Source organism: Excalfactoria chinensis, chromosome 16, assembly GCF_039878825.1.
Source record: "Excalfactoria chinensis isolate bCotChi1 chromosome 16, bCotChi1.hap2, whole genome shotgun sequence".
NCBI classification, from domain to species: domain Eukaryota; kingdom Metazoa; phylum Chordata; class Aves; order Galliformes; family Phasianidae; genus Excalfactoria; species Excalfactoria chinensis.
In genome coordinates, this window is record NC_092840.1 from 9,024,722 (window position 1) to 9,048,924 (window position 24,203).

At 39.2% G+C, this 24,203-nt stretch overlaps 1 protein-coding gene across 1 annotated transcript in view; it reads left to right on the top strand.

Annotated features, from left to right (window-relative positions):
* Positions 1 to 24,203, top strand: part of ADGRD1 (adhesion G protein-coupled receptor D1) — a 110,744-nt gene that overhangs the window by 31,012 nt on the left and 55,529 nt on the right. The window lies entirely within an intron of this gene.

Genomic DNA, 24,203 nt, shown 5'->3' on the forward strand with positions numbered 1-24,203 from the left:
TGTTTGCAATGAGGCAGTGCCTTCCAGCGCTGCTGCTCCTGGTGGTGCCAGGCCAGGCTGGGGAAGGAATGCACTGCTGAAATCTCCTGTTGGTATGACCTGATATGGATTTTTGCAGTGTAGAAGTTGCACGAGTAGGTCTTTCCAATCAGATTTTTGAAAACTAAATTGCTTGGGATGAGTCTATAAAACAAAGCACCTTTCCCTGTATTATAATCGCGCCTTACTTAATAGATTTTTTTGGACCACCCATTATGGCTAGAGAGTTAGATTCTTAGGTGGTGTGTTGAAATTGCAGACAGATTGGGCTTAAACATCTGGAAAAAAAAAAAGAATAAGATCCCAAGATAATCAGTGAATTTTAAGCAATCACCCATTCCTTCATTGTTCATTGTTTTTCCACCCATTAGAATCATAATGAGAGATCCTCTCAAAGGTACAAAGGATTTTAAGCTTTCCAGTGTTTCAGACATTGCAGGATGTTTCCAGGATGCGAGGTCTCAGGAGGCTCTCAGTTGAATGTGGGACATGGCTACAAAAATTGTAAGCCTTTTAAATTAGGTTCAGAAGGATAAAGGAGGGGAGAACTTAATACAAAGCTGGGAAAATGCTACAGAACATGCAGCCCAAGTATGGTGTGGAAGCGTTAGTCATAATGCTGCCATTCTTATTTAGTCTCTTAGGGCATATGAAACCTTTAAATTTCCAAATGGGGACTAAAGCTTCTGTTGCTTCCTTGCTTGTCATCTTCATTGTTCCTCCTTCAGGTCTGAAGGAAAAACAATAAGGGCAAGTCTTCTCAGCCTGTTTTCAATTTGGCCAAGTTCTGCCTTTCCCAGTCCTTGCCATCACAAAGACTTCTTAACTTGCTTTGCAAAATGAACCCTAAGTATGATTTTTTTTGCAAAAAGATGCTCTGGCTGGCAGCAATGTCTAACGCTCATGCCGTCAGTTCACCCTTCTGGTAAAATTAGCTCTGTTCCTATCAATGTCTTATCAACCTTTTATTAGTATTATTTATTTTTATAATCTTAATTGTGTGAAAGAATTGACAGATGTACGTAATGTACAAGTCTGCCCACACCAGCCTGCAGACAGGAGGACATCCAGCATGTTCCTTCTTACTTCAGGCCAAAACCCTTAAATCTGGACTAAGCTCCAGGAACTGGAGAAACCAGTTTTGTGATGGAAGTGTTGGTGGCCTGGTGCAAGGAAAGAATGGGAAATATCTGCAAATGAAGATATCAGTTTTTCAGTCAGTCATCTATTTGCTTGTGGCAGGACAGAATGCAATCTGTTTTGTGCATTAAAGCTCCTGTTCCCAAGGCACCTCATTCATTTGTTTATGAGGCAGAAGCACATCTGTGGAACTATACTGGCCCCTAGATAACATGATTTCATCAAGAGTGGTGGGGAAAAGCCAAATGGACGCTCTTGTGTTGCAGTCAGCCTGGGACTTTTCTCCTGCAGATCAGTGAATTCAGCTCTCTCTAGTAAGGTGTAGGTTATTAATATAGGTTCTTTAAGGAATCTCATGGAATATTTATCATGTTTGACACAACCAACCACTTTCAATTACATGTGTACCTGCTGTTTAAAACACAGCAAAAAATACACTTCAATGAAAAGACTAGAAGTTACTCAGAAAAGCAGTAGCCTGTCACATACACAGTGAGTTTGGTTTCTTTTATTGCTTCTTTACATTTCTCTGGGCACTATGATGCTGTTTTTGTTTGTTTGGTTTGTTTCTTTGGATGGTTACTCTCTTTACAAATGCTAAAGAACACAAGAGTGTTTCTTTGGAACACTTCTTGAGACAAACTGCTTGTTTGCTCATGATGAAGTAATTAGCTATTCTAGAAATGCACAGACGTTATTGAGAATGCTTCCATAAATACCTTTGTACTGATGATATATTTTGTCTTTCCGAAGTTTTTACTCAGTTACAACTTAGTTATTTGTCACTTCTGTTTTCCATATTGCCAGGTGTGGACATAGTGATAAATAAGGTCAAAAAATCCACTTAGACACAATTCACTGCTGTCTGCTCCCTGCAGGAGTCCTCTATAACTGTGAAGAATACATGTAAAATATAGTACCCTGATGTGAGCAGATGCTCCATCTGTTTTGTTCAGGTGTAAATGATAGCACGTAGAATAAGGTTTTCAGAAATATTTTATATTGGCCTAACTCTGGTCCTAATTTATTCCCTGTTAACAAATATCCAACAGAACTCTCTCTTCAGTGGAAAGCAGAAAAATGTGACCATGTCTCTGCCCTACATAACTGAAGGTTTCTGCTGCCATTCCTCCTTTTGTTAAAAAATAAAACAAAAAGAGCTAGGGAAATGTCAAGGCTGGTTACTAGGGAATAGCATGGCCCAGGAAAGTAGTTCTGTCACTGCACTGCCTTACTGCCAGGGAAGTTAAGAGTCAGGGGGGAGGGAGGTGTACTCCCTTTATATGTACTTGGTTTGGAGACCAAAAGCAAGTCAGAAAAATGAACATGTTGTACTACTTCACATAGACTGATTCTCATTTCAAGAAATGGACTATTATAATTCCTTAGCAATACTGCCAAATTGTTAGTGGTCCTAATCAAAGCTAGCTCTGACTGAAGTGTGAAATTAACTGAATTACCATTCCCAATAAATTCCAGATCATAGAAAAAGATGCTCTTGATTCTCAGAAATGTTTGGGCCAGAACTGCAGTGCCGTGTTTTGCTCCTCACCCACAACAATAATGTGTGGGAGGGAAGCCTGCTTGTGTTACTGCAAAAACAGCCCACGTCTGTCAGGGGCCTGGGCTTGCTTGAGTGATGGAAGGACAGTTTTTGCTGGTATAAATGATACTGCTTTCTTACTGGAAGGTTTTCTGTTGTCAGTGTGTTGGCAAAACCTTTTCAGGTTGAATGAAGTTGTCATCCCCAGATGTGTGTTTAGTGCGCAGTTCTGCACGCTCTGAAGCCCAGGGGGGAGGTACTTCATGAAACAATTTAAGCAAGCTCCTGGAGTTATGTTTCTCCTGTTGAGTCTGAACTAAGATTAGGTTGCTTAGAAAACAAGTTTAAAAGCAGCTTTTTTATCCGTATATTTTATTCTACTTTTCCTTTTCAAATGAATAGTGGACCTGCATTTGTGCTGCTATGACAATCTCCAAAACTTTTCTTACTCTCCACTCTTGCTGACAGGGCTGATTAAATTTAGTAGATGTCTTCTTAGATTAGCACTGAGTACTCTGTAGGTCTCTGACATCTGCTTTTTCTTCAATTTTTTTTTTTTTTCCTGGGAATTATGATGGATTTAATTGAAATTTATGTTGAAAAAGACATTTTTGATCAGTGTACTGTAGCACTGTTACCTCCAGTTCTTCTCATCAGCCATGAGACAGCACGTATATGGACTGATACATATGTTCCCATTGACAAAATTACAGTACATCAACTCTTTATCTTGTTGCTATGTACGTCTGTAGTGATTTTTTATTTTCCTTAATAGGTCTATGAATACCTGGATCTGGTCTCTGTATCATGTATGGTAAATGTATAACCTAACTTGATTCTTGAATTAGAAAGCAAAACAGAAACAGTATCCTATACATACTTTTCAAGGATGAGAAGATAAATATTGAAGGTCTGTTCATAATTGTATGCAGGAGATATGCCAGATTTACAGGCTGAATCCTATTAGAATGCTTTCCCAGAACAATACTAAGCCTCTTTTTAGTCTGACATAAATTTGACACCTGATTTAATGCTAACAAGATGACATTCCCTACTTGGAATAAAAATCAAATGAACTGTGCTTGTCTTACAGCCTTCATTGGGTATAGCAGAACATTATACAGAGGGATAAAGAAGCAATTCCACTGTGGGACAATTCTTCAGGAACTTTTAAGCAGACAAGATAGTTTAGGAGAAGCAGAGGATGATGTAATCAATCCCTGCTGTTAAGACAGGACTTGGTTGATTAAGTAACAGATGAATCAATGTATTCAATGCCATCCATATAAAATTATTAGTTAGATGGGACTGAAGAAATAACAGAATGGAAAATAAAACCTTGTAATGTACAACAATTGTACAAGAGCAAATATATGTAATGAAGAGAAATGCATGCGGAGGTCAGCACTTGGATACACTTCCAGTGATCAATGCTCATGTTTTGTCTGGGGCTTGCAGTCATCCATAGCTTTGACTGCATTCACCTTTCTGTACTCTCTTAACAACCTAAAACTCTTATATATGCCTTCCTTTAAAGGTAAAAGGACATTTAATGTCATCCCAGAATACTGAGAAGCACAATCCCAGAACTGACAAGCATGTCTAAGATGATTTTAGGCATCAAAAGGAAGACTTAAATTTGCTGTTTACCAGCTGCATAAAGAAAGGGGTAAAAATTGGGTGGGTACCTGAACTGAGCAGTAAAAAGTTCAGGACTTTATGAAAAGAACTGACTGCAGCAGAGCACACAGATGGGGAAAATGGGGCAGGCTGAAAGCTGGAGAGAAACTAGTCACTATGTAAGGTACACTGAACAGGCTTTTGAAGGTGACCTACTCAATCAGGTGAGAGTGGTGCATTCCTTCAGAAGCTTAGCTCAGAAGTGAGCAGATGGTGAGAAATCTTGCCTAAAAACATCATGGTCCTGCTTCTTCCCACGGATAAATCCAGGTTCTTTTACAGTATTATCCTGCAGTTGGTTTTGTCTGATCCTCTGTAGCTTAATGGAAATGGATTCATAAAACTTTGTGAAACATGATTTAAAAGAATAGCAGAAGAATAGTTAGAGAGAATGTTCTGGGGCTCATTGACATCTTCCTTTTCTGCCTGCACTGTCCTTGAAGCACCCTGCTATTCCTGCTTAGTGCCTCCTCTTATGAGCACTTCAATTAATAGCGAACTTTGCTTCAAAGACATGAGATAGAATTGCTTTTAAATAGCACTGACTTTTCATCAATACAGTCTCATCAGAAATCAGCCACCCCAACAGCAATCTTACATTGAATTATCATGAGTTTTCAATTCTCTCTTTAGGACTTCAACTCATGTCTAGGAGGAACGAGTGTCTGCCTGTGGGAATAACACAGAAGCAGTTCTCTAACAGTTTTTGTTGTTTATACTTTTTCATTTCATCTGAGTTTTATTCTCTCAGTCTGGGGGATCATCATGATGTAAACTGGATTTTGCTTCACTGGTGGTTGGATTGTGGCAGAAATGAATGAACCTTAATTATAAACAAGTCGAGCTGAATATGCCCGTGTAGGAGGTTCCTCCAGCTTCTCAGTACCTGATTTGTGGAATGCAAAGGCAGTAACCACCCCCATCACTTCTTGGCCTTTGTTGGGCAGCTCATGTCTGCAGAGGACCATCAGGAAAGGGCAGAGATCTTGTTGCCTGGACACACAGCAGATGTTTTCAGCACTAACTGTATCAGAGGAAAAGTTTTTCCCGAATAGTGATGTTTTGTGGCTTCAAATTGTTTGAATTTATCATATTGTTTCTATGTTTTTTGTTTTCTTTGCGACATTCTAAAATCCTTTAAGCCTTAGCTTGCTCTGGCAAGCTCTACTGTTCCCCTTCCTCTGTTGTTGCTTGTTTTATGAGCATATATGACCTAAGATTAGGTTTTATAGACTGAACGTTAGTCCCTCGTGTATCCATTGCATCTCAGGCAAAGACTAATTTACTCTGCCTTCTTGCTTCAGTTCCTCATCCCTAGCATGAGTATAATAAGATGAAATCCGTATTTTGTTATAGGGATTGAATTAAATAGTAACTCTGAAGTGAAGTGAATCTTCCAAATAGCTAGGTCAGGTCTTTTCTAATAAGATGGCATGACTTAATAGTGACTAGTATGTCAAATTCACATAGCAAAATAGTAGAAAATAAAGATCACGAGAGAGGAACAAATTCCCCACACCCTGGTCTCAATTTATTTTAAACAGCAAAACAAATGAAACTCAATTAAGCTCATAAGTCAGAGTGTGAATAGAGTCCAGAAAAATGTCAGCTCCAATAAATATGACAAATAAAAGTATTGGCATAAATTCGGAGAATTTTTATCATTGGAACCACAATAAGGCCTCCTTTAGTTGATCTTGAGACATGACTCAAAATGTGAAGAATGAAAAGATAAATACAAATACAGGGATTTTTCTTCTAAATGCCGAAAGGGTTATTTTTAACACAGTAAATGTTTTCATTTTTAAGTTAATGCGAGACAGTGCCGTTGGAAAGACTTCTCAGTGGGCTAGCACAACCAGCTGAAGTATTCCAGATAATCTGCACTGAACTGCTATGGAGCTGGATAAAGTAGGTTATGGTATTAATCAGATTATAATAACTCAGAGCACGGTTCACAGCCTTCTTTATCTGCTCTTTATAACGAGGCCTGAGTTACTGTTCCTTAGATATAACATTTTTTGAGAGAGAGCAAGCTTACTGTTGAGAATTTAAACCCTGTGCTTGTATTGTATTTTCTCCACAACCTGGACTATAAGAGCAGAGGAGCCCATGCATCTTCTTTAAAAGTACATCACTTTTCTGCACAGCTTTCTGCAGAACTGTGGGCACGCAGCTACAAGCTGCTATACTGGCACCAGGACAACACCGTAAGATAAGCCATGGGCTTGCGTCTGTGCTTTTTGCTCTGCCACTCTATGAATGTAATCAGAATTGCTTTGGATTGGATAAATGAGATGAGACTCAGACCTCAAAGTCTGAAAGACCCAATCCAGAAAAGTACAACAGTTTTTACTCAGTACTACAGTGATTTCAATGACATTTTGACCTAAAATACCTGAGACATTTTGTATCCTTCAATTAAATAACATTGCTGTTAAAATGACAAATACTGCCAATAAAAGAATACATTTATAGTCGTTCAAGTGATCCACCAGAATAATTGGCCTACAATCAAGCTGTAATTTGCCCTTTCAAGTAGACGGAATGATTTAGATTGATATAAAAAATTGAGCTCTTTTATTTTAGGAAGGGATATGTGTTCATTTCACATTCCACATCTTTTCAATAATTAATCATGAAATGTCATTTAGCTGATCTAAAATAGCTTCTGATGAAAACAAAAGGCATTTGCACTTAGTGCTAAGCCTTAAACTGTGGGCGTTAGAAGTGCATTATGTGCAACTTAATCACAGTCTGTGTGCCCTTATTTACATGGAGACTTTGTCTTGTTTCTGACCATTCCAAACTATATTGAATGATTACATCCAAAAGCCGAGGCACAAGGTAGATTTCTCGAAGTGTCCACACCAGGCTGCCTTCCTTATTTCTGGTACTGATCAATGCTTTTGTCCAAAAATCCACCCTAGTGACTGGTAACTGATAGGAGTGTCTGGGGAAAATCATCAAACTAAAACAGTCTGTTGTATTTTATACGATGTACTGCCCTGGGACCAGGGTTCTCTGTGAGTATAAACTGCTATGAAACCTGCCGAATACAGAAGAACTTAAGATGTCATAGACCGAGTTCAGAATATGGATCTTATTTTCTACTAAAATGTCCTTTAAATTTCTGTTTAATCCTCACTTTTATTAAGCTTAGTATCATTCAGGACCTCTCTTCAATGTGTATCTGTTCATACTCCAGACGTTCAGAACACTAAGGGCTGGGAAAAAAAGCTGACACAAAAATGACTGTCTTGTAACAAGCAAGGAAAGGTACTAAAAAAGATTTGGACAGAAAAACCTAACATAAACAGAAGTTTTGGCCAGCAAGTTAAATTATAAGGGTAAAGTTTAAACACAGCTGTTTCAGAAAACCTTGAAGGTTTTGTGGATTCTTCAGTCTTACAGGAATGACTGTAAGAACAAAGCACAAGAAACTTATGTATTAATACAAATAAGAAGTGATGTAAAGTCATACTCTGAACCAAACAGCACCTAAGTTCTGCTGAGATTCAGAAAGATATCACTAGCTTAAAAACACTGTGACTCTGCACTTCTTGATTTGGGTTTGAACTGAATGCAAACACCATGAAAAAAAGCTTTTCATGTGGCATTTCTGGTCCGTGGCTCATGAGGCACCGTGAGGAATCTCATGCAATCCTCATTCCCACGGAACTGAGGAAGATGCAGCTTGTGGGATGAGTTTCAGAGATGCTATAAGTAAACCATGCTGTTTTGAACCAGCATCCAAGATTTCCAAGCTTTCTAAATTTAAAATAAGAAAAAAGAAAAAATGGACTGGGAACGATCTGGTTTTGATAGAGTTCATCCTTATGCCAGGGACCACTGTTCATTATTATCCCTTTCTTGTGATCTGCCCACTTCAATTTTAAATAGGCTTTGTGATATAGTTTGATTAAGCTGAGCCATCACAAAAGCTGAGTGCATTTATCCTAGGCAGGCACAGGGGCTCATCTGTACTACAAAACTCGACTTGCTGTCTGTTTATATATATCTTTTCTTAATTTCTTTTTTAAATAAAAGGAAGCCAAACTAACTGCAAACAATCTGGGCAGTTCACATACTTGCTGGTTTTCATATGCCACAAATATTTCTCTGTTTGGGTTGTGTCCATTTTTCATCATGCATTTGAAGCAGACGTTTGCTATCTCATTTGCTAGTAGGATCCCTGAAGAAGAAACTGTTATGCAAAAAATACTGCTTAGTTCTGTCTGAAGTTACTCTCTCAAACATTTCATACTTTTAGTTAGATCTCTTGTATACCACGTACTGTGATAGGAAACAGCATCCATCAAAGACATCGCCTCCGCTTTTCCCAGGTAGTTATGTGCTTAGTTTCTATGATTTGTGTAGGATTCTCATATGTTTATTATTATTATTTATTGTAAGTTTGGTCTTCAGGAGAAAATCCATTCACCATTTCAAAAGAAAGATTTAACTGAAACTGGAAAATTCATTGTACCTTCACTAGTTCCTGCTGGAACAGTGTATCTGTTACACTTTCCAAACTCTGATTAAGAGCCTGCAAGTTTTTATAGTGGTGATGCGCTCCTTCCTGAGCTACCTGGAGGGAAATTTCAAGAGCTGGATGTTCAGAGTTACATCCTGTGCCTATGGTCTGTATTTTGGGCTGCTCAACTCTGAGCCTATGGGACATCTTTTTTCTTCATCATGCCAGCCCCTGGACAACTGCTCTCACTGCATGTTCCTTCTCATTGCAGACACACAGAACAGTTCAGAGGGAAGGCCCTACTGACCAAGTGAACTGCCCATATTACTTTGGTTAGTTGAACTTAATTTTACAGCAGATAAAGCCAGGGCCAGCAACAGAACTGAGAGTGGAAGCTTTCTCCAACCCAGAAGTTTACAATACTTCTGATTTCCGTCTTTTTTACTGCTACAGATGTGATTGTTTGACTTCTAGTTTATGAGATGTTTTGAGAGAAAAAGTGCTATATATAAATGAAAGATGTTATTATTACTATTACAGGGTTCTCCATAACTTTTATAGTTCAGAGGCTGTCAGCATTTTCTTTAGAAACCCTGTATTTTAGTTGTCTACAGTTTGGCCTTCAAGTTGTTCAGAGTTAAAACTTGAAGTAATAGAAGAAAGCTCAAAGCAAAATTGTTGTTCCCTTCCAATCTCCTTTTCTTAAAAAATGGCAAAAGCTCTTCACAAAAGTCTTAGATAAATAAACGACACTGTTGGCTTCAGGCCGTGCTTTGTCATGCTCTAAAACTCAAAACAAAACCCATGAAAAAAAATCCATCAAAACAAACTCCATCCAATGAACAAACAAAACTCCAAAGCTTGGTTTCTCTATTTTACTGAGTATCTTTGGAAATCATTATCCCAGTGGGATTGCTTTTGCAGGTCTACACAGACTTGGTGGATTTGATCCTCTTGACACTAAAATCAGAAAGAACCCTCAACACCAGAGGAAGAGCAGCCTGGGAAAGGCAGTAAGATATTAATAGGGGAATTGTGCAAAAGGAAAAATGGCATATATCTCCTTGGAAATGTAGGTGGTAAACGTGCCTTCACAATTCAAAGCTTATATGTTATCCAGAAATGTGTTAAGCAGTTCGTTGTTGTGCTTCAGATTGCAGTGATGTCTCTGTGTCGGCACATTGAGGAATGTACGGTAGTTATGTAAACATCTCAGATGCCAAGATACATTTTCTGGGCAGAGAATTAAGGTGACTGAAATTAATTACCTACTCTGTTACATGTAGGCTGAAAACCATGAGAATGAGACCTGGGAGAGATGGACTGAATTGCTTTGAACATTTCTTTCTTTCTTTTTCTTAATTCCCTCCCCAGCGAGGCAATTCTTTATCACACATCGCAGTTTTACACAAAGAAATGGTGTAGGAAATGTGGAATTTTCCTTACTTTAATTTTCAGATTGTCATGATAGTTTTACTTCTCCAATCCCACATTACAAGAATTAAAAGTCAAACAAAATTAGAATAGTTGCCCCTTCACTCAAAAGGGCATTCAGTGAAGTATTTAAATTTTATATAAGGACTAAGGAAAAAAACTTTTGAAGAGTTTTCAGAGTGAACTTACTTATTAAAAGGGTGATTTCACATCACAGAAAGAATTTGATGGATAAACATGCATGTGATTTTCTTTTCTGCAGTGTCTGTGTATGAGAAAGTAATCCAAAGCTCTCCCATAGGTAATTTCATACTTCATCAGGCTTCTGAGTAGGATGAGCACAGACTGAGCACAGATTGTTTGTGTCCTCAATATTTGTAGCTGTGGACCTTTTTTTGGATAAGATCCTTCTTTACTATCAGATGAACCTGAGTCTAAGCTGATCACGGTGAGTCTGTCCTGTGAGCAGAATGTATTTTGTGAGGCTCTGGCTCTTTGTGTTCATCCACGTGTTTGTGTAGTTTCAAACCACAGCCAAAATGCTGTCAGCGTTGTCCAGAGAATGTCTTTAAGTTTGCAGCTTCGTGCTGTGCCCAAACACATTATGTCTTTCAGCTCAAGAACACTGTAAAAAGCACCACTCTACAAGTTGGAATTAGATGGCAATAGTTCTGTTCAAATAATATCCACTGTGTTTCAGCCTAAAATGGAAGCATTCTCTCAAAGTTTTCTGTCATCACAAGGAGTGAAGGGGAAGGATCATTTTCATTTGCTTTCATCAAATGACCCTCTAAGAAAAGCATGCTTAAAAACCCACAACAAAACAGGATAAATTAAGCCCCCCTCACCTCACCCCCTTTGATTTTGTTAAATGGAAGAATATTATAAAGGCCATAATCAGAATGAGTAGAAAACCCCTTGCTTATAATTGTGGGAAATCTGTATGCGTTATATAGTTTTCTGGAGATATTTTAAACCTCGCCTTGGCCCTTAGCATGCCAGCAAACCGCTTTATATAGCCTGTGTCAGAGGAGCTGTGTTAGTAATTGATGCTGGGGAACAAGAGACTGCCGTGCCAGAGTCTCATGATTGCCACATTCATTGGCTGTGTGCTATTAACGGCTGGACAGCAGTCCCCTGGTGAACATACATTAAAGGCTGCTTGTGTTAATTACTAAGAAGGAGTAGAGAAAAGCAGGTATTTGGGATGTCATTTTTGACAGCCGAAGTCAACGAATCCAAGTCTAGCGAGTGCTGTAGCCTATAATATCCCTGTACCACACAGACATATGCTGCAATTTGCCTAACATATATAGCCATCTACGCAAATTCTGTTCCATGGGGTATGTTACTATGTATGCTTTCATTTGCCTTTGGGTTTTTCAATATTTAACCATGCTTCCATGAGAGAGAGGGACTGTCAGGCACCCAGTGAAAAGAACAGAGTGGAGCCCTACAATCTAGCTGCAGTCTCACTTATGTACAATACGTCAAGGATGAGAGCGGATTACTGCTGCTGGGACTGCCTAAGGCTGGAATTAGTTCCACTTTTCCTTCCATTAAATTAAAAATAATTTGATTGTTGTTATGATTTCAGTCCTTGAGGGCAGGGAACAAAGAGAAGAACAAGCAGAACAAGTGGGATGTGGATATGGGGAAAAATAGTATTTCCTTAGCCTCGATTCTTCAGTGTGCAATGTGCAATACAGATTGCATCTAATAACCCTCAGTATTTTATCAAATAGCTACTCAGTACACCTGAATGTTTACATTTATATCTCAGACTTCTTTGCACTTTTCCTTCGTGGGGAGATCCATGTGGGCACAATACTCCTATCTCTGTGGTCTAGGACCAGTCTCTAGGTACAATCCCAAGGCTGAATGCAGGTGGTTGAAACTTTTTCCAGCAAGGCTGCACATTTCTCTTCACAGGAAGGTGGACTGTATTTCTGGGTGAGGATGGTGAGGATATAGCTGGAAACCATGGAAGAGATAAAGCAGTGGGGGATGGTGGTGGCATTGCATGCAGTGACTCTTTTCTGTCCTGATTATTTCCGGGCAAAAATGTCTTTTTGAATATAGCAGCTCACATTTGCATGCATTAAGGCTGCCTGTATCTGAGTCAATTAAGAACAAAATGCTGGAAAACAGTGAAACCTGGAATAGCAACAACAAGTCAAACGTATCCCCAGAGCAAGCCAAGCCATTGCACTGTAAAGGGCTCGAGTTCTGGAAGAGACAGCAGTCTCTTGCTGGTCTGATGGCACTTTTGAGCAATGAAATCTGTTGGTATCAGACGTCTTTGAGGGTGTCAATGAGAAATTTTGCTGGCCCTATGATAGAGACAATGATCCAAAACTCCTTTAAATCCAAATAAAGACCTTCACTGGCCTAAATAGCTTTGGGATCAAGCCATACATTCTGTAATAATGCTCACTTTGTAGCCAGATAGGGTTGAACATACGGATACTAATGATTTATTGGAAAATGTGATGAAAACCTGTAACACAGCTCTGATTACAGTTAGGAGAGGATGCCTGTGAGACTCTGCGTTATGTTCCCACTATCCACAGCAAAGCCTTTTGTGTGCAGGGGAGTCCAAGAATTCCAGTGATTACAGAGATGCCACTGCATTGATGCCAACCTTCTGCACTGAAGAGAATCTAAATATATCTCCAGGGATGGACTTTTTCCCCCTTTTTTCTTCTTCTGTCTTTAGAAGTACTTGAGTTGAACACTTGGTTTTGAATTACCTACCATGTGTGTTTGCAAAAGAACATTTCATCTATGGGTGTTGTTTTCTTTAAAAAATAAAGATTTTATTTTAACGAATCACTTTTTAAAGGCTCCTAAAAGAGCAGTAGTTTACATAGACGTGGGACAGATGTGGGCAGCATGTGTCATTGTTAGTTATAAGCACACTAAAAGGCCTTAACGCTGTAAGTAATAGTTGGAAGGAATTTCCTGACTCATTTGGACTCTGTGACAGGTTGATCGTTATCCATTTATTAAAAAATCCATTTATTTTTAAGGCCATCAGCCATTTATTAGAGTATTTGTAAACTATAAAAGGAATGTCTTTATTGGAAGTGTGACCTCTCTGGATATATTGCCATGGACGCCAGGAGGTCTTTTTCCAGAAATAACATTTAGTGAAAGAATGAAATCTCCATGTTCCACGGCTGTGACACTGAAACAGTTGCTGTTATGTTCTAAGACACAGAGTTCCTAGAACTGAACAGTTTTTCTTATTAATAACTCTTCATCACAGAACAGAACTCTTAACAGCAGAACAGAAATGCTGTGCCTTGTACCTACTGCACTTACAGGGAGTTTCCCTCCTAAGTTCAGTAGGAACGGAACGAGTGCTTTTAAAAGCTGCTGTCATGCCACAGTTTGCTGATGCCATTTGCTTTTTGGCTTGTAATTTTTTTCAGAAGCTATATAGAATTATCCTTGTAAATTAAATTGTGCAGACGGCCATTTCTGTTTGCATATTATTATAGCTTTATTATGTCTAAAAGCATTTCCCCTATTTAAGCAATATATTTTACTTAAAAACAAGAAGATAAAATATGCCAACCGACATGCAGGGTGCTCGTGTCATGGGAGCTTACTGGAATGCTGGGTTCTGGTACATTGCTCAACTATTGGCCGCTGCATCTTGTTGAGATGCTTAAAAAGCCAGGTTACCAAATGGTGACATTTCGCTCAAGAGCAAGTCAGAGAAAAGAAGAGGGTGCAGCAGCATTTCCAATGAAGGAGGAACATGAGAGTTCTCATTCTTTGTGCTAAATAATCAACAAGGGAGCCTGGAGATTTTGCTGAAAAAGACCGCCAAGCTCCAATTACCACAGCTACATTCCTCAAACCATTAGATCAGTTTCCAGAGGGACCCATTGCTGATTTCAGGAATCACATGGAAAAACAGCTCCAGGCAAGCAGTGCAAAGTAGGAGCTGAGTAATTTTGAACATATTCAAATCTATGGCAGAAGATGCCTTCATGTGGCACTTTGTGCTCTTCTCTGCTGAATGGGTCAGCAGGCAGTAATACCTTAATGGGCTGCTTATTTTTTATCTTGAGCTTTGGGTTTGCTTTGCCCAACTGATCCTGCTGCACAGCTCTTCTATCCGGTGTTCATGTAATCTTCTGGCTATGGAAATAGAAGAAAAGTTGGTGTTCTTTGCAAAGGGGCTAAAACTGAAAACTGAACATATAGATACTTTAAAAATTTTATCCTGGCTGTACTGAAAAGAAATCATATACAAACAATGGAACTTCCTGGCTACTCAAGAGCACTGCATTTATTGCAGCTCTGCAAACCTGGCCTCGAGAGTGCCTGCTGGTCAGGCACTGCGCCCCAGTGGAAAGATGGAGGAGGGCAGCTTGTGCCAGCCCTGCGACCTCAGCACACTGCTCTCAGGCAGCAGATACCAGCTCAGGGCTGAGCTGCTCAGTTGGCAACAGTGCCCCTATCTGCAGTATGTCTGCAGGTACATGCAAAGCTCCACAAAGTGCCATTTTGTCATTCAAGAAATGAATTCAATGGCTTGGTCTCATGTTACTCAACTTTCCAGCTCTCGTTAATGGAGCAGACCTAATTTCAGGGTGGCTTTTAGCTCACTGAATGGCGCTGATGCACAGATCAAATAGTTCTAGCACCCTGACACTCCCTGTGAGTGAAAAATGACGCTGGACTAAATAGTTGTGTGTATTTCATCCCCATTCATGCAACAGATTAAGAAAGAACTCACATTTGGCAAAAATACAGGAATGGGAGAAAAAGACTCAAATCAGAGAAAGAAAAATGTAAATGTTCTTGAGAGGATTTCTGTCTCACAATGGAAATAGGGAAAAAAGCAAGAAAAACAAAACAAAAAAACAAAACAAAAAACAAAAACAAAAAACCTCATGGAAAACCACAAGCTTAATTGGAGGAAGACCCAGGCAGGAGATTGTGATATCTTAGTAGAACATTAAGGTTTGCAAGAGGACCTGACAGATCACTGTGCTGCTCTGCTCAGGAAGTGTTGCAGAAAAGGATTTTTGCCTGTGACTAAGGATTAATACTGGATCTGGACGGTATCTAATAGAGCAATCCTGCTCCTGTGCCTGCACTGCTGGCCATGGGATCCTCGTCACAATTAGTGATCGTGTTGCTTAAGACAGCAGCTTTAGCTTATCAACATGACAGGAAACATATTTTTCTCAAGATCTTTTTTTTGTTATTTTGTTTTCTTTTTCAGATCAGTTTTAGTGTGTGGTTGTATGTTTGCTAGAAACAAAGCAAGTGAAGCAGTGCTCTTAAGTGAGTTTCCCATCTGCAGCGTGGGGAGAGATTTGTCAGGGGAAGAAAGCCCCTGCATTCACTGGATACTTAGTGAGGTATTCAAGGCTGCTTATCAAAAAATGCCACATTATTAGGCTGTGTGTTAACATGGGCTTTTACTCTGGTCTTTATGTACTTTAGCTGGATTTCCACTGCGCAAAGCATAACAAGATTCAGGAGATATATTTTATTCTGAGGCATTACAGACCAAATAGGTAGGATAATGGGTGTGAAATGAAACAGAGCTAGGAAAGGACCTATGAAAAGTCATGTGGGGAAAACGAATTGAGGAATAAAAACAAGAATCCTGAATCCAAGTGATTTTTTGATTACACAAAATAAACATTCCCTTATCGCACCTAGTGGGCCTGAATATCTTGGGGCTTAAGCAATCATAAGGTTTTTGTAATATTTTCCAGTCTGGTTACAACAGCCTTATCGTAGAAGGGCTGTGTGCTGTATCTCTCTGAAAGTCTCTGTCATGAGATGTGGCATTACAACTGGAATGCTTATTGTACTCCGTCATTATTTATACTCCATCGCCTCCATTGACTGCCTATCCCACCCGCTCCCCGGAGATTAGCAGAGTCAGAGAAAGGATAAATGATGATTAGCAGTTCGTCAAGGGATACAAGAGCTGAAAGGGTCAACGTAAAACAAAGTCTGCCACGTATAATTCACAAAGAATGTGAAGCATTGCTTTTCAGAGTTAACATTCGCATAGCCAGGATTTTAATGAGAATGGAAAATGCTAACATATAAATTCAATCCTATAAAAAAATATTAGCAACAGGCATACTGAGTGGTAAATATTTTTACCATTAAGCCTCTTCTCTGCTTCTGACATGAGCTATTAAAACTTCTCCTAAGCTTTCTTTAAATCATGTCTTCAAAATGCCCTTTAAAACAGGCCTTTGTTTGCACAGAAACGATAGTGAAGATGATGAAGATGACAGTAAAAATGCATAATGATGAACCAACTGAACATCATGGATTTTTCAAAGCATGTGATGCAGACCTGATGAAATTCTCACTGAAACTGATGAAGGGATTCTCCTGATATCTGAAGAAGCTCACAGTTTCCTTTAGGAGTACACTTCTTTCATGTTAGGGTATCTCAGCAGAAAACCAGGGTCCTATTAAGTTACATGCCGGGCAAAGAGAAAACTGAAAGGAGTTTTATGCTTGTGCCTTGCATCCTCTTGCAATCCCAGACTCCAAAGCTACCCATTCCCACAGCTATTTTTGTTTCTGCAGGTGAAATGCAGGGCACTGAAGTCTTTACAAAGACAGACGAATGCATTATTTCCAATAATTCCACAAACATTGCTTGTTCTTCTTATTACCATGCAGAGTACCTGAAATTGTAATGTTTCATTCCTCCAGGCTGTCAAGGTCCTTTTGCTCTTCAAAATAAGGACACAGACTTTTGTTGTTGTATAGGAAAATCAGGATATTTTTGTGCTTTTCCTCTCTGTATACTTAGAAAAGGCAATACATATCGATTCTTCACTTGGAAATCTGTCTTAGCCTAGCTACGAGGGGTCACCGTGTGCAGAATTTCCTAATAGAATCTAAATCCTCTTTCACAATGGATGGGAGTAAATACTGATTGATTGGTCTCCTAATTACTGCTTCCAGTTTTCTGGGAAAGAGATGTTTACTCATCCAGTCTTCATTTCTATATTGACAAAGAGGCTTGCAAAACTGAAGTACCAGCAATACAGTGATGCTGCTGTTGGCTTTTGTAGCTTTGTGTTGTTTCTCAATTCAGAGCATTTTCTCATTGTTACTGGTGCAAGTTAGTCACAGAGACTGAGTCTCTGCTTTAAGAGTTTTCAGTTGAAGCCAAGCTTAGTGAAATCTAGTTACCAAAACTCCAGGCATGTGTGAGCTGGGAGATGAGTGACTGTGACTGTACAACGGATGTTGGAGCAAACCCAGGTGGGTTCTGCTGGCTGTCCATCCCTGCTAGAGCTGCGTGTCCCGGCCTCTTAGTTCTGGTTTGAATTCTCCTTGCCTGATTCACTCGGGGATTGTGAACAACTGCAGTTTATATGTTAAAGCTTAGTGTCTAGAATGGTTATCATCTGATGCAAATGTTTCTCTTACAAAAAAGCTATAAGGAGGAAAAGTTTAAGCACTGTTTTGGAAACTAAGAATTGTGGAAATATTACCTAATAGGAAAAGTATTCTTAAAACTGGTTCTACTCAGTGCATCCCTTTAAAGGATTATACTTTGTGCCTGCCTTCTGGTCCCTGTCACAGCTCCTGTCATGGCCTGGACATTGCTTCCTGTTACAGAGCTCTACAACAGGTCTGGATAATTGTATGGCAAAGGGAAATATTTCTGTCTGTGTCAAAACACTACAGGTGAATGGGGGAACAGATCACTTGTTTATGTCTTTCATTATGGTTCTGTTGGATTAGAATTTATGTTCATTTTTAATAGCCTTTTCAATATCAGTCAGACCAGTTGTTTTCATTTAGCGGCACTTTCACATGAGTTAAGAAAATTAAAGGAGATTAAAATAGGGTGTATGGAAGGAACATCTGCTTCTCATTTTATAAAAGCAATGCATTTTTAATACAATAATGCGGAGAAGCAGAAAAAGGCACAGCAAAAAGAAACAAAAAACCTTAACAAATACATTACAGCCCTTTTCACTAAGCAATATTGGAAAGTTATTGTGGATTTGTACCAACATGACCACAAACTCTACTTTATTATGCTGACTGGATGGTTGGTAGGGAAGAAGTGAAGTGAGATTTCATTCATCTATCAGAAAAGACCAGTAAGCTTCTAGGAGCTTATGTGAATAGATACATCAAGGTTGGTGGATAACCTGCACAGAGAACTTTGTAAGTATTTGCATTCCTTCACATGAAAAATACCTTTTTCAAGGAGCCTGTGATACTGTGATACTGTGTGATACTGTAAGATGCACTCTGCAGGGCCGTGCCCATATCTCAGGTGGCCACTGCGAGAGAGCCCAAAAAGTCTGTATGAGAACAAAAGGTCCTTTGAGCAATGAGTAACTGCTTCGACACAGGCACCTTGAGTGAAATAACTTACATTTTAAATTACCTGATTTAAATTAGACCTGTTTGGAGCCAGACTGTATTCAATAATAATTCTGGAGAGGTAATAGCTAGTTGGAGGTTATGCCCAGAGTGACTTTGATATTCTTTGGAACCGAACAGTCCTCTAAATGACACAAGAAAACATTTTTTCACCCAAGTATTAAAGCAGCTTTTGATCCAGCTCATCAGTTCGTTGCCATGTTTACCGATACTTTTGTTAGGAAAAACTTCCCTTTTAGGCCCCATTTCCCACTGAATGTTCATTTCAAAATTTTAAACATTTTCTGATGTAACTTGATTGCAGCCCGAACTGAATTTCAAAGGTCCTCATCTCGCAGTTTCTTTTTGTGCATGCCTGCATTGAAGTCAACTCTATTCAACTGTAATGAAAACAAACCTTTTTCTTTCCATGGCTATTTTCATCCTTTTTGTGCTTTCCATTTATTACCATAATTTACAACAATATTGTGAGTATTATTAATCCCAATTGCAGTCAATGGGAGTTTGGCATGGTTTTACACTGCAGTGCTGTGTCTTACATAGTTTTGGCTTCCAAGCTGAAAGACTTTGGCACTTGTCACTGCCCAGTGTTAGCAAATACATACAAAACACTCACTGTGCCCATGTGCACTCAGGCCAAAGAGAAAGGAAAAGGAAAGAAAGATGTTGCAATTTCAAGACCTCTGAAACTGAGGACTGTATGGAAGTATCATCCACAGAGGATGTGTGGCTTCGTGATGTGAGCAAGGTGCTTTTTGCTCAGAAGCTCCCACAAGCTATAAACAACTAGCCTGAAATAGATCAAAGAGACAAGCTGAAGGGAGATGAGCACCAAGTGATAGTTTCAGTTCCCATAGACCATAAACAACTGTTTTGCAGATGTACAGCCTGACAGCCACACCGAGATGTGCAAGTGGTCAGATGTTGTCTTGGCAGCTGCTCGATGAAGCCCCTTGTTCAGTGCCATAAGAAAGATGGGATGCTGTTAAGAGGATGGCATTTTTATTTAAAGAGACGCAGAGTTGCTACTCTAAGAAAAATAGCAAGAACTTCTGATGTTGTACACACACTCAGGAGTAATCCAACTTTTTTGGTTATACACAGTAGCATAAAAAGAGTACCAGGACAATGTCCTTCTCCATTCCCCCCTTGTTTACTTTTCCTCTTTATAAAAATGCTATCTAAGAAAGAAGCCAAGATATTTTTTATTATGTTGCTCACATAATAAAATTATATTTGTTGTTCTCACACTGCTTGCCTGATAAAGCAGCTGTTAAACAGAGAACTCCAAGAGCTGGAGAAAAATATTGTTTGGTTAACAGTATTTTTGAAGGAAATTGAAATGTTGACTATTCTTAACCTCAGGCAAAGGAAGACTCAAAGACAATTCATATTCAGATATATATGGCAACCTATTTTAATTGCATATGCCTTTATAGGATCTGATATTTAACTGTACTTTTTTCCTTTATATTGTCTGTCACAGTCTTCCATTTTTTGTGTCACCATGCTTCATTTATTTATTTGTTGGTTTATTTTTAACTGCATGTCTGTACCATAAAGAAATACATTCTGAGAGCTTTCATGTTGACCCTATGTCCTACAGTATTCTACTGCATCCCTTCAGCAAGCATACGCTCACATAGATCAGTTGGCTACAATGGAGCGTGGTTGATTTACATCAACTAAAGGTCTGGATGTTATGCACAGCACTTTCCAATTCCCTATTGATAAAATTATTATTATTGTTGTCGTTATTATTATTATTATTTTTACAGCTTGCAACAATATTTTCATTATGTGTGCTGGTGACATCTCGGTGTGAATCAGTCCAACGAACTCTAAATTAAAATAGTTGGGTGATCTAAGTCTGTTGCAATGCAGTATTCTCACAACTTGGAAAAATACCGCCAGCATACTTTCTCTCTTTCTTTGTCTGTCTGTCTGCCTGTAAATGAATGTACCTCAAAGTTTTAATTTTCGAGGTAGTTAGAAGTAGTTTGTACAAGAGGGAAAGGAAAGTCAGTAGATCACATGGTCCTGGACGGATCATGTGAACAGTCAGGATGTAAACAGAAATCCTCTGATTCGTAGTATGATTTTATTCTCTAATTTAATCCATAAACTGGAATCAAATTGCTTCTGACTCACGGACCTGTAAGAATATTTCAGTGGGGCTGTGAAGTGTGTGAAAAACAAGACATCTGTTAGTATTAAAGAACTTTCTCAACACCTTCAATGTAATCCGTTGTGTTTGGATGTTGAGATGACAAGATTTCAAAAATCTCTGAATTAGACAGAATTCTGTACCTTGTAAAGAGTCAAGTGGCCTCCACATTTATGTTCATAGAGTAAATTATCATGTGTTTTGGATAAGAGCAAGTCCAACCCCCAACCTTTGGGCTTGGAGCTACTGCGTTTAGATGGTCAGCAGAACTATCCCAATGAGTTCTCCTTCACATTTGAGAAAAAAAACAAATTGAATTAGAAAGAGCACACCCTCCTCCCTTGGTGGCCACTAAGTATTTGTTTGCTCTTTAAATTCAGGGGAGGAGAAAAAAGCTAATCTCACAAAGGTTCACCCCACCCTCTGCTTGGCTTCTCTTCCTTGGCAAGCCTCCCCGGCAGCAGCTGGCTGACTGTTTTTCTTCTGCAATTCTGCTCATGACATTTCCTGCAAAGAGGTTTTTCTGAAGGTTTCCAGCAGTCCTTTCAGCCCCCTGCCCTCCTTTCTTGGACTCTTCCCTCCTCAACCAAGGACTTGTGCCTGGTTCCCAGCGGTTTCAGGACCATATCGCCATCACACATCCATGCAAATACTCTACACATCCTCAACACATTCATACAGTGAGTTTCTGTGGCTGTCATGTCTTATTAACTCACTGAGAGTTAGTGGTTAGTGTAGGGTATGACCAACAGCTGTATTTCTACTGGAAATAGAGACAGTACTTCCCAAGCTACATGGTCCATCAGAGAAACAAAGTCTGCATTGAGTTGTTCAGTGGTACGGGTTCTGTTCCTGGCTATCGCTTGCCACCAACCTGGCACTTGTTTCATTTAATGTAATTCTTTTCTGAACTTGCAGATGTGACCCTCTCCATGCAGAAAAATTTATATAAAGAACTGAGATGATGGAGAAGTGACGCACAGACCCTATTTTTACTTAGTGTACTGCTACTTTCCGTCTCCAAACCACTAAAAGATGCACAAACTGTCCTTTCACATGCTTTTATAAGCATTTCAGTGACTTAATCTCTTAGTGCAAAAGCCTACTTCCATATTAAGTTCTCTGTTATCAATGACATTAAATCAATATTCTCAGTGCTGCGGGATCCAAGCCACATATAAGCCGTCACACACAGTTTAACTTCAGAAATACTGTGTTGAGACATGGTCAGTTTGTTTTTACAAAGATTATAGAGTACTTCAGTAGAGCTGCTGAAGATCTGTGAGGGTTTATCCCTTGTTGTAGCCAGTTTATTATATGCTGTGTGAGTTTCTATTCTGCTGACAGTTTTGTTACAGAACAGCAGTTCTGTAAGTCCGAGATGACTGTTATGTGACTATCAGGAGTAGCCTGTAGAGGCCTGCGTTGTGTGTGTCAAAACAAACAACGCGTTATTTAAGAGAATTAGTAGACAAAGTAGTGTGGGTTCTTCTTGTATGCACGTTAGATGTCTAGTTTTTTTTCCAGGCATGTTCTCGCACAGTTCTGGGCAGCTCATAGTCCGAACAGCCTCCCCTGGTGTGTTTCTTTGTCTAATTGGTGACATCTGTGTTTAGAGTCAAAGATGGAGAAAAACAGTAATTTGTCCCTTGCCAGAGACATTGAATTGAGGAGAAAACATACATCTGGGATTTATTTGCGTGAAAAGATACACAACTGAAGTACTATGTCTTATTTCAACCTGACCCAGCGGTGCCCTTTCCGTTTAGCATATTAAGAATCCAGATTTATACAGAGATGTTTTACAAGTCAGAAGTGACACTTATTGTAAAATCTTTGTTATTACAGCAGATCTTTCTCCTTTCTTTTCCTTTTTTATTAAATTGCCTCTCATCTGTCTGTCATAAAAGTGAAGTAATTTGTAATACAAACTGGCTATGAATTCTTTCAGTTACATACTTCATGAAAGCTATGTCACGATGGAGATAAAGCCGTACAGCACAACAGGCAAACATTATGCTACATGCCTTCTCTGCTGGTAAAACAAAGTGAACTCTGCCAACAAAACTTGATGTTAGCTGAAGTTGCAGAAGGCGTTTTTCCAGCTGTGGGTTATGGATCATTAGTTGTCTGCAGGTTCTGAACAAGTACTCCTCAGAAATACTCTGAGAAGCAAAAGGTGGAATTTCTTGTAGGGGCATGAAGTCATCAGACCACACTCCTGTTACTTCACATAAGCTCAAATATAGCGCAGCAGGGACAATTCATGTTCTGAGCATGGAGGAGAGAGACAAGGAGCAGCCAGCTTTTCTTCTTCTATCTGGTTGCATTCAGTTTTGATCTCATACACTTTCAGTTTTACCATTTCATTTGTTCCTGTCATGGAAGGAGGCTACAGGATGTGACTAAAGGAAAACAGAGACCCTCAGCACACTGGGGACACCCTGTCGTCTCAGAGCTCACCTTCTGGGAGTACCTGACCTGCAATCTCAGCTGTTTCTCCAATGAAATCTTATGAAAAATAGGGTCAGATAGGGAATTAGAAGTTTTTTTTTCAGAGATGTTGCTCAAGTAGATAAGAAAATTCCATTTATTTTACCCAGAGGTAAATAAAGAAGAAATAAAAGGCCTTATCTGAAGCACAGCTACCTGAAGTGTGTGGAAATCCAGTGTGAATGTCCTGGAATAGGCAGAAATGCTTCATTATCATTATTAAGGAGGGTGCTGTGCTACCTTGTGCCTGTTACGTGTTCTTCGTTTGTGGGAGAGGAGAAGGAAAATTGCTTCAGAGACTTCTCGTACTTGCTCAAGTTTCAGCATGTTGGGTTTTTATTTTTGTTGTTTTTCTTATCTAAAACACGAAGAATAATTTTGGATTGTCTTCCAGTTTCACAGCAGCACTGACCCTGTGCTATAATGGTAACAGGTCTATTAATTCATCAGCAATTTATGTTGAAGATGCTTGTATTAAAATGAAACTCCCCGAAGGTTGGATCAAACAGAGTAGACGTGGGGGATTTTTATACTGAAAAGGGTACAACAGAAACTCTTGTCTGCGTATTTTGTCTGTTACAAGCTACTAATTCATCCTAATATTATTTGAATCATTTTGTCCAGAAAGTGATGTGACAGAGTTGAGAATGAGGGCTCAGTCATTTCTGGATGGATGAGATTGAATGTTGCCAAATCTGTTTGTGAAAGATAAAATTCACGTTATCATAATGCCAAGGTCTATTAAAATAAAATCTCGGACTATAGCATTGTTCCTTCAGTTTGATTCTGTATTTAAAAATATTGTGGATATTGTG